We start from the raw sequence: 8,363 nt of genomic DNA on the forward strand, positions 1-8,363 counted from the left end.
GGAGAACAGGCACTGCTGACATCCGTGATGAAGAGGGGAACAGGATTAAGAAAAGCAAGCAGGGGCGCCTGGGTGGCGCAGTCGGTTAAGCGTCCGACTTCAGCCAGGTCACGATCTCGCGGTCCGTGAGTTCGAGCCCCGCGTCAGGCTCTGGGCTGATGGCTCGGAGCCTGGAGCCTGTTTCCGATTCTGTGTCTCCCTCTCTCTCTGCCCCTCCCCTGTTCATGCTCTGTCTCTCTCTGTCCCAAAAATAAATAAAAAACGTTGAAAAAAAAAAATTAAAAAAAAAAAAAAAAAAAAAAAGAAAAGCAAGCAAAAATAGACTAGAAATGAACAAACATAGAACGGATGAAAGAGAATCCGAAAGATCTGGAAGGCAAAAGAATTGCAGCGTATGCATTATTGGTATCCTTTAAGAAGAAGCCTGGAGATGATACTCAGTAAAATGCTTTGGAAAATTAAATAAGACTTGAGTCTCCAAATGAAAAGGCTGCACTGTGGCCCAGAGAAAACTGATACAGAATGATTAGCATTGACACGTATCCAAGGACATTTACTGGCCCTTGAAGACAAAGTCTTTCATTTAGGCAAGAAAAACCAAAAAAAAAAAAAAAACAAAAAAAACAAAAACCAAAGAAACAAACAAAAAAAACTATTAAAAGGAAAAATCAAGGTGACATTATAGCAAAACAGATTACACAGTGGAATATCAAAAGCAAGAGAAGGGAATAAGAACATAAAATATGAGTACCCGAGTGTGCGACTTACCTTGACTCTTAGTTTGTTGGCAACAGTAACCAGGACCCAGTGTCTGCTTCTGTAGCTGGTGCCTGCTAAGCTGTAGCCACCATGTATGAGGGCATCTTCATTCCTGTTGGCCAGGCTGGTGGTCAGATTGGCAGTGCCTGCTGGGAGCCATATTACTTGGAACATGGCATCCAGCCTGATGGTCAGATGCCAAGTGAGAAGACCACTGGGGGAGGGGATGACTCTTGCATCTTCTTCAGTGAGATGGGTGCTGGCAAACATGTGTCCAGGGCAGTGTTTGTAAATCCAGAACCCACCATCATTGATGAATTTTGCACTGGCACCTACCATCACCTCTTTCACCCTGAGCAGGTCTTCACAGGCTGCCAATAACTACTCCCTAGGGCACTACACTGCTGGCAAGGAGATCATTGACCTTGTCTTGGGCCGATTTTGGAAACTGGCTGACGAGTGCATATGTCTTCAGAGTTTCTTGGTTTCCACAGCTTTGAAGGGGGAGCTGGTTCTGGGTCCACCTCCCTCTCTCTGTTGATATGGGAAGAAGTCCAAGCTGGAGTTCTCCATTTACCCAGCCCCCCAGATGTCCACAGATGTAGTTGTGCTCTACAACTCCATCTTCACTACCCATCCCACCGTGGAGCAGTCTGATTTTGCCTTCATGGCAATGAGTCCATCTGTGGTGTCTGTTCTCGAAACCTTGCTATTGAATTCCTAAATCACTGCTTCTCCCTGATTTGATGAAGCCCTGAATGTTGATCTGACAAAATTTCAGACCAACCTGGTGCCCTAACCCTGCATCCACTTTGTTCTGGCTGCATATGCCCTGTAATCTCTGCTGATAAAGCCTACCATGAACAGCTTTGTATAGAACAGGTCACCAATGCATGCTTTGAGCCAGCCAACCAGGGGGTGAAATGTGACCTCCACCATGGTAAATACATGGCTTACTGCCTGTCATGCTGTGGCATCATGTTCCTAAAGGTGCATTGCTGCCATGCCCCCATCAAGACCTGTGCAGCATCAAGTCTGTGGACTGCTGCTCCACTGGCTTCAAAGTTGGTGCTAATTACCTGCCTCCCCACTGTGGTACCTGGTGGAGATGTGGCCCAAGTACAGTGAGCTGTGTGTATGCTGAGCAACACCACAGCCATTGCTGAGGCCTGGGCTCGCCTGGACCACAAGTATGACCTGGTGAATGCCAAGTGTCCCTTTGTTCGCTAGTAGGTGGGTGATGGCATGGAGGAAGGGGAGTTTTCTGAGGCCTGTGAGGACATTGTTGCTTTTGAGAAGGGTTATGAGGAGGTTGGTGTGGATTCTTCAGTAGGAGAGGATAAACAAGGAGAGGAATACTAATTACCATCCCTTTCAGCCTTCTTGCATGTCCCACTCATGACTTGAGCCTCAACGTTGGCTGACAAATATTAAAGCTTTCTGATTAGATTGTCTTCACTTTCAACTATGATCATGTCTTACTCTGCCATGTGTACCTGTAAGATTTTCCCATCATGTCCCAAAGCAAAGGCTTAGAAAACAACAAAATGAGTCCCCAAATTTGACCAAACATATAACCTTAACAATAAATGTAAATTGTCCCACTCACCTGTTAAGAGACTCGTATTTACAAAGAATGTGGAGTTCAGTTCTATGCAATATAGGAGACGTGTGTAGAACAGTGAAGCCCAGAAAGGCTGAAGGTGTAGAGTTGTGCAGTGATTGCTTTAGTGTGAGTCATGTCCCAACCTGCCTCCCCCCCCCCCCCCCCCCAGTTTATATGTTGAAGTCCTAACCCCTCTATGAGATTATATATTGGAGATAGTTTTTAAAGAGTGGTTGAGGTTATATGAGGTTGAAAGGGTGGGGCCCTGATCTGATAGAGCTGGTGCCCTGGCAAAAAGAGAGACACTAGAATGTAGTCTTTGCCATGGGAAGATGCAGAAGGTGGCAGTCTCCAAGCCAGGAAAGTTTTACCAGAATGTGACTATGCTGGCACCCCCATTTTGTTTTTTTTTTTTTTTTTTTGTTTTTTTTTTTTTTATTTTTTAATATATGAAATTTACTGTCAAATTGGTTTCCATACAACACCCAGTGCTCATCCCAAAAGGTGGCACCCCCATTTTGGACTTTCTAGCCTCCAAAACTGTGAGAAAGTAAATTTTTGTTTTTAGAGTCACCCAGTCTATGGTATTTTTTTAGGGCGGCCCAAGCCAACAAAACAGACAACAAAGAAAATGCCAAGAGAGCGAGGGAGAGGGAGAGAGAAAGCAACAATCATAACTATATGGTTGTGTTCTAAATAAAAAGCATTAAATTAGATACAAAGGACATTTGATTACAGTAAAAGATGTAACTCGTGATATAACTTAATGTGTTAAAAAATTTGTCATGAAAACCAGTGCCAAAGTTACAGAAAATATAGGAATAGATAGAAATGTTCAAATAACAGAAAACTTAAATCTTACCTATTAACTACGGCCAATAGTTATAAAGCTAAAAGAAAGAAAGAATATGGACTCTGAATGACCTGAGTAGGATAGCTCTAATGGATACACATTAAGCTATATACTCAGAAAACGTTATACTGTCCTTTGAAGTATTGATTGAGCAGTCAGAAAAATTAACTCTGTATTAACAAAAATTAAAACACCATATTGGAGACTGAGATCTTGATAAAGCAATGCCAAATTGCAGAGGAAAATTCATAGCATTAAATACTTAAAATTAAGAATTTAGTGAATTTTAAATACCCAAAACCAGAATTTATGAAATAATGTGAATTAGAGAAAACAGAGTAAGACACTAATAAAGATAAAAGCAAAAGCAAATGAATTGTAGAAATTTTTAAAATGGTGAAACTAAGTCTATTAGTTGGGTCTGGAAAAAATATTGTTGGCTACACTCGATTTTATTTGAAAAATTTAAAAATTTAAAAATTTTAATTATAGTATAGGTACCATACAGTGTTATATTAGTTTCAAGTGTACAATATAGAGATTCAGTAATTCCATGTCTGTGCTCATCAAGATGAGTATACTTCTGTGATGCCTGGATGACTCAGTCAAGTGTCCAACTCTTGATTTTGGTTCAGGTCATGATCTCATGGTTTGTCAGATTGAGCCTTGCATCTGGCTCCATGCTTATAGCATGGAGGCTGCCTGAGTGTCTCTTTCTCTCTCTGCCCCCCCCCCCCCCCCCGCGTGTGCTCCCATGTGCCTTCTCTCTCTCTCAATAAGTTACTTAAAAAAATGAGTGTACTTTTAATCTGCATCTGTTTCACCAGTCCCCCTCCATCCACTTGACCTCTGGTAACTGTTCTCTATATGAGTCTGTTTTTTTTCTGATCTGTTCTTCTTCCCCTTCGGTTTCTTAAATTGCATATGTGAGTGAAATCATAAGGTCCATGATCATGTTGTTGCAAATAGCAAGATTTCATTCTTTTTAATGGCTAAATAATACTCTATTGTACATATATATGACATCTTCTTTATCCATTTATCAATTGATGGACATTTGGATTGCTTCCATAATTTGACTATTGTAAATACAGTAAACAGGGGTGCACATATCCTTTGGAATTAGTGTTTTTGTAGTAAAATATATTTAACGAGAATTTGCCATTTTAGAGCATACAGTTTAGTGGCATTGATTATATTCACAATGTTGTACAACCATCGTCATTACTTATGTTCAAATGTTTTTAATCCCCCTAAACAGAAACTCTGTGCCTGTTAAGCAATAGTTTCCCATTCTCCATCCCCCCACATTATGGTAAATTCCAATGTCTTTTTGTCTCAATTCTAATGTCTGGCTCATTTCATTTAGCACAATGCCCTTAAGGTTCATCCACTTAGTATATGTCATTCCTCCTTTTCTATGTCTGAATTATTTTCAGGTGGATTGCTTCCACCTTTTGGCTACTGTGAATAATGTTGCAGCACTCATTTATTTTTGCAAGGGAAAAAAGCAGGAATGGATGAAATAAGTAAACAAGAATAGAGAAATAATGTCAGAAAGTTAAAGGAGATTATAGGAGACTTATTTGGTCAATCATGTTCAAATACATTTTTAAAAACTTGGATAAAACATTTAATGTATAGAAAAGATAACATTCCAAGGCTGACCCCAGAAAATCTGAAAACCTAAAGAGATGAATTATACTAGAAAAAAAGAGAAAAGTTGTGTGGAGGCTGCCTCTCTCCCCAACTATGAGGTGCAAATGTTTTCCCAGATCAACTCTTCAAACCTTAATTGATTACTCAATTGATTTCACACTTTTCTAGATAAAGCCAAGCCACTGGTTTCTGGTTACAGAGTAAAGGATATATAAGCACAAAAATCTGCTATGGAACAGCAATGAAAAGAAAGAAAACCAAAAATCAATGTCCCTTGTGAGTATCAGTGCAAAGGTGTTGAGTGAAATATTAACAGGATCCAGAATGACAATAAAAAAAGAGTAAAATATGAGTAAGTGAGGTTTATTTGAGCAAAGGCAGGTTAGCTTAGTGTTAGGAAACCTACTAATGTAATTCACTGTAGTAGTGTATTAAAACAGCAAGCCATGTGCTCCCACCCATGGTTGCTGAAAATTTTATGAGAGTCCATTATTGATTATGGAAAAACGCCTCATAAAATATAACTAAATTCATGCTGCCTTAATATAACATTTATCTTATTGCAAAAGTCAGCTCATGCTTAATGTACAAACAATAGAAGTATTCATATTAAATCAGGGCAAGGATGTCACAGTCCTCACTTTGTTGAATGCCAGTCTTGAGGTACTAGCCAACATTTTAGAGAAGAGAAATATGTATAAGTTGGAGAGGAGGAGGTAAAATAATCATATTTGGAAATAATACGATTGTGCCTAGGAAACAAAAATAACAAGGATCACTGCCAGCAATAATAAGAGAATTGAGTACTGTAGCTTGATTAAAAAAAAAAAAAAAGTCAGTAGTCCTTACCCATACAAACAAAAACAATTGGTATCAGGCTATAATGCAGGATAGGACCACATGTCTAGACAAGCTGTAAAGTTTATATGGATAAATAAAAGGGGAAGAATACACAGGGAAATTATTGAATCCAAACAATAATGAGAGGACACAAATGCTCTGAGGAACATAGAGTACCAAGCTAAGATGATGACAGCACCCTGGTACTGGGCATACATAGTAACGTCAATGGAATGGAAGAGAAGGTTCTTTGCTTTTTGTGGATCACCAAAAAATTTTTGAAAACTACTCCTCCATGTGTCTTCTATAAATGTTCATAAAAATACACGTACCTATGTACTTGTATGCGCATAGAACAGCTTTGGAAGTATATTCAAGAAACTGTAACAGTTGTTGAGTGGCTGGGAGATAGAGGTGGGAAGGGTGTTACATTTCATCATATTTTCTAGTGTAACTTTTGAATTCTCTACCATTTGTGGTGGTATCTCTTCACAGATGTTATTATATTTCCCCCCAAACCTACATAGAATATGAATAAGGTAAAAAATATTGAGGATGGGTAGAGAATGATGTGCTTGCATCCCTCCAACAAGGCCTTTGAACTATTTAACTGCCTGTGTCTGGAAGCCTCCCTGCCCCAAACACAGATTCATACTGGAGTGGACACACTGACATTAGATTTTCATCATTTGCCAAGTTTGTCCCGCTCCGGCCCTTCATCTCTTCCTTCATTCTCCAGTTGGAGGCCAGAGGGTACCTTGTTTGTGGGGGCTTTACCATTATCTCCGTGAACTCCACTCGACTGAATCTGGTACTGCTGTCCTGATAAAACCCAAGTAGTGGCCCTATAAACCTGCAATGAGTGTAACAGAAGCATGTTTGCAAACACAGCTTTAAGCAAAGTCCCCTATGTTCCTCTTGATAGATTCCTTCCCAGTCTCCTCCTGTATAGAAACTATGGAGCTGCCCACATCTTTCTGTTGGCCAGTCTCCAGGAAAAAAGTTGTCTTTCGAGAAAACACTATGATTTATTGGTCAGCAGGAAGAATGCTACAAGTGTGTTTAACTTTGATTTTAGATGGTAACTGAAAAATGGGTGTGTGCATCTTGCCCTACATTCCCATCGGCCAAGCCTTTGATAAGTAGTAGGGGAAGTCGCTAAGCAGAATAAATTCTGGTCTTGAAGTCCCTTTCTCACCCTGTCCCTTTTGAGAAAAGGCTATGAAACATAGCTAAGGGTAGTAGCTGACCCTAGAAAGCCAGGGTCACCATCAAACATTTGCTAAGACTCTGTCGCAAGCACAGGTCTAGGTCAATATGCACACACTTGTACTGGGAAGGAAGAAGGTCTCCAAAATGAGGACTCTGCCTGGAAAATGCCCTGCCACCAGTTGCTTAAAACGAAAATATAAGGTGAGGAGCATTCTAAATGTTTTCAAGCTGCCAGAACAAGAGGACGTTTCTAAGGGAAGCAGAACTCACTCGACTTTGGACTTGGGGAACACCCAAAAAAGTCCAAGTTCTTGTGCACTCAGTTTGTAACTTTTTTCATGTTTTTTTATTTTTGAGAGAGAGTGAGAGAGCACGTATGCACACATGAGAGGGGGAGAGGCACACAGAGAGAGGGAGACACAGAATCTGAAGCAGGCTCCAGGCTCTGAGCTGTCAACACAGAGCCTGATGTGGGGCTCGAACTCACGAACTGTGAGATCGTGCGCTGAACCAAAGTTTGTTATAACTAGGTGTGGAAAAACAAAAAACAAAAACCCTCATTTCAACTTTTTCCTGGAATGGGTTAGGCACCAATTATAAAAGGAAACTTTCTCAAATGAGAAGTATTACACCTGGTTTTTACCTTTAAATATACTGTGTTGCTATTTCGCTTTGTGTTCTGATAGCAAATGGTGCCAAGCTAAGGAATCTGACAGGGTTAATTTATTGTGTACTTCATACAGCAGCAAAAATGCTTTTCCTTAAAAATCATTTTGCTTCAGTCTGGCTTTTGCTCAGATCTACGTAGTTGCTCACGCCGTTTGATTTCCCACAGCAAGTTATTCTAAGCCCTTACTGTCATTTCTGTTTCCTCTCTTCCTCTGAACCTTCCTCTCTGTTAGCAGGATCCCTGTTTCTCTCCATCATCAACTATCTGTGTGGCTAAGAGCCAGTCACTTGACCCTCAGGGTCTTTTGGTCCTGGGGTGTGTCAGAGGCAGTGTGGAGGTGTCTTAGGGCATTTGAATAAAAAGCAGCAAAAGAGCTTGCCCATGAGAGTAGCCGGCACTGGGGGGTTTTTTCCCCATAAATGAGGAAGGAAAGCTAGTGGTGAACGAGCCCATTCAGTGTTAACATTGTTGCCACATGATCCAGCCAAGGAATATGGTTCTTTCAAAATAGAAACAATTTTTTTTTTTCCCTCAAAGGTACCCTTGGATCCATCGTTTTTCCCCCCCCTCTTCGTACTGAATTTATTCCAAAATCTCAAACAGCACTAGAGGAGGGCATAAGATCTTTGTGGCTTTCCAAGAGCTGCTTTTTTTTCCTTTTCTTTTTTTCTTTCTTTCTTTCTTTCTTCTTTTTTTTTTTTTTTTTTTTTTTTGAGTGACTTAAGGATTTCTAAGTTACTTTCCAGCTTGGAAAATCATATGAC

General features: G+C 40.2%; 1 pseudogene; it reads left to right on the plus strand.

Moving 5' to 3' along the window:
* The first annotated feature begins 849 nt into the window (after positions 1 to 849).
* LOC132674505 (tubulin alpha chain pseudogene) lies at positions 850 to 2,121 on the plus strand (annotated as a pseudogene).
* The last annotated feature ends 6,242 nt before the right edge of the window (positions 2,122 to 8,363 follow it).

The sequence above is a fragment of the Panthera onca genome, chromosome A1, assembly GCF_046562875.1.
Source record: "Panthera onca isolate mPanOnc1 chromosome A1, mPanOnc1 haplotype 2, whole genome shotgun sequence".
In the NCBI taxonomy this organism is placed as follows: Eukaryota; Metazoa; Chordata; class Mammalia; order Carnivora; family Felidae; genus Panthera; species Panthera onca.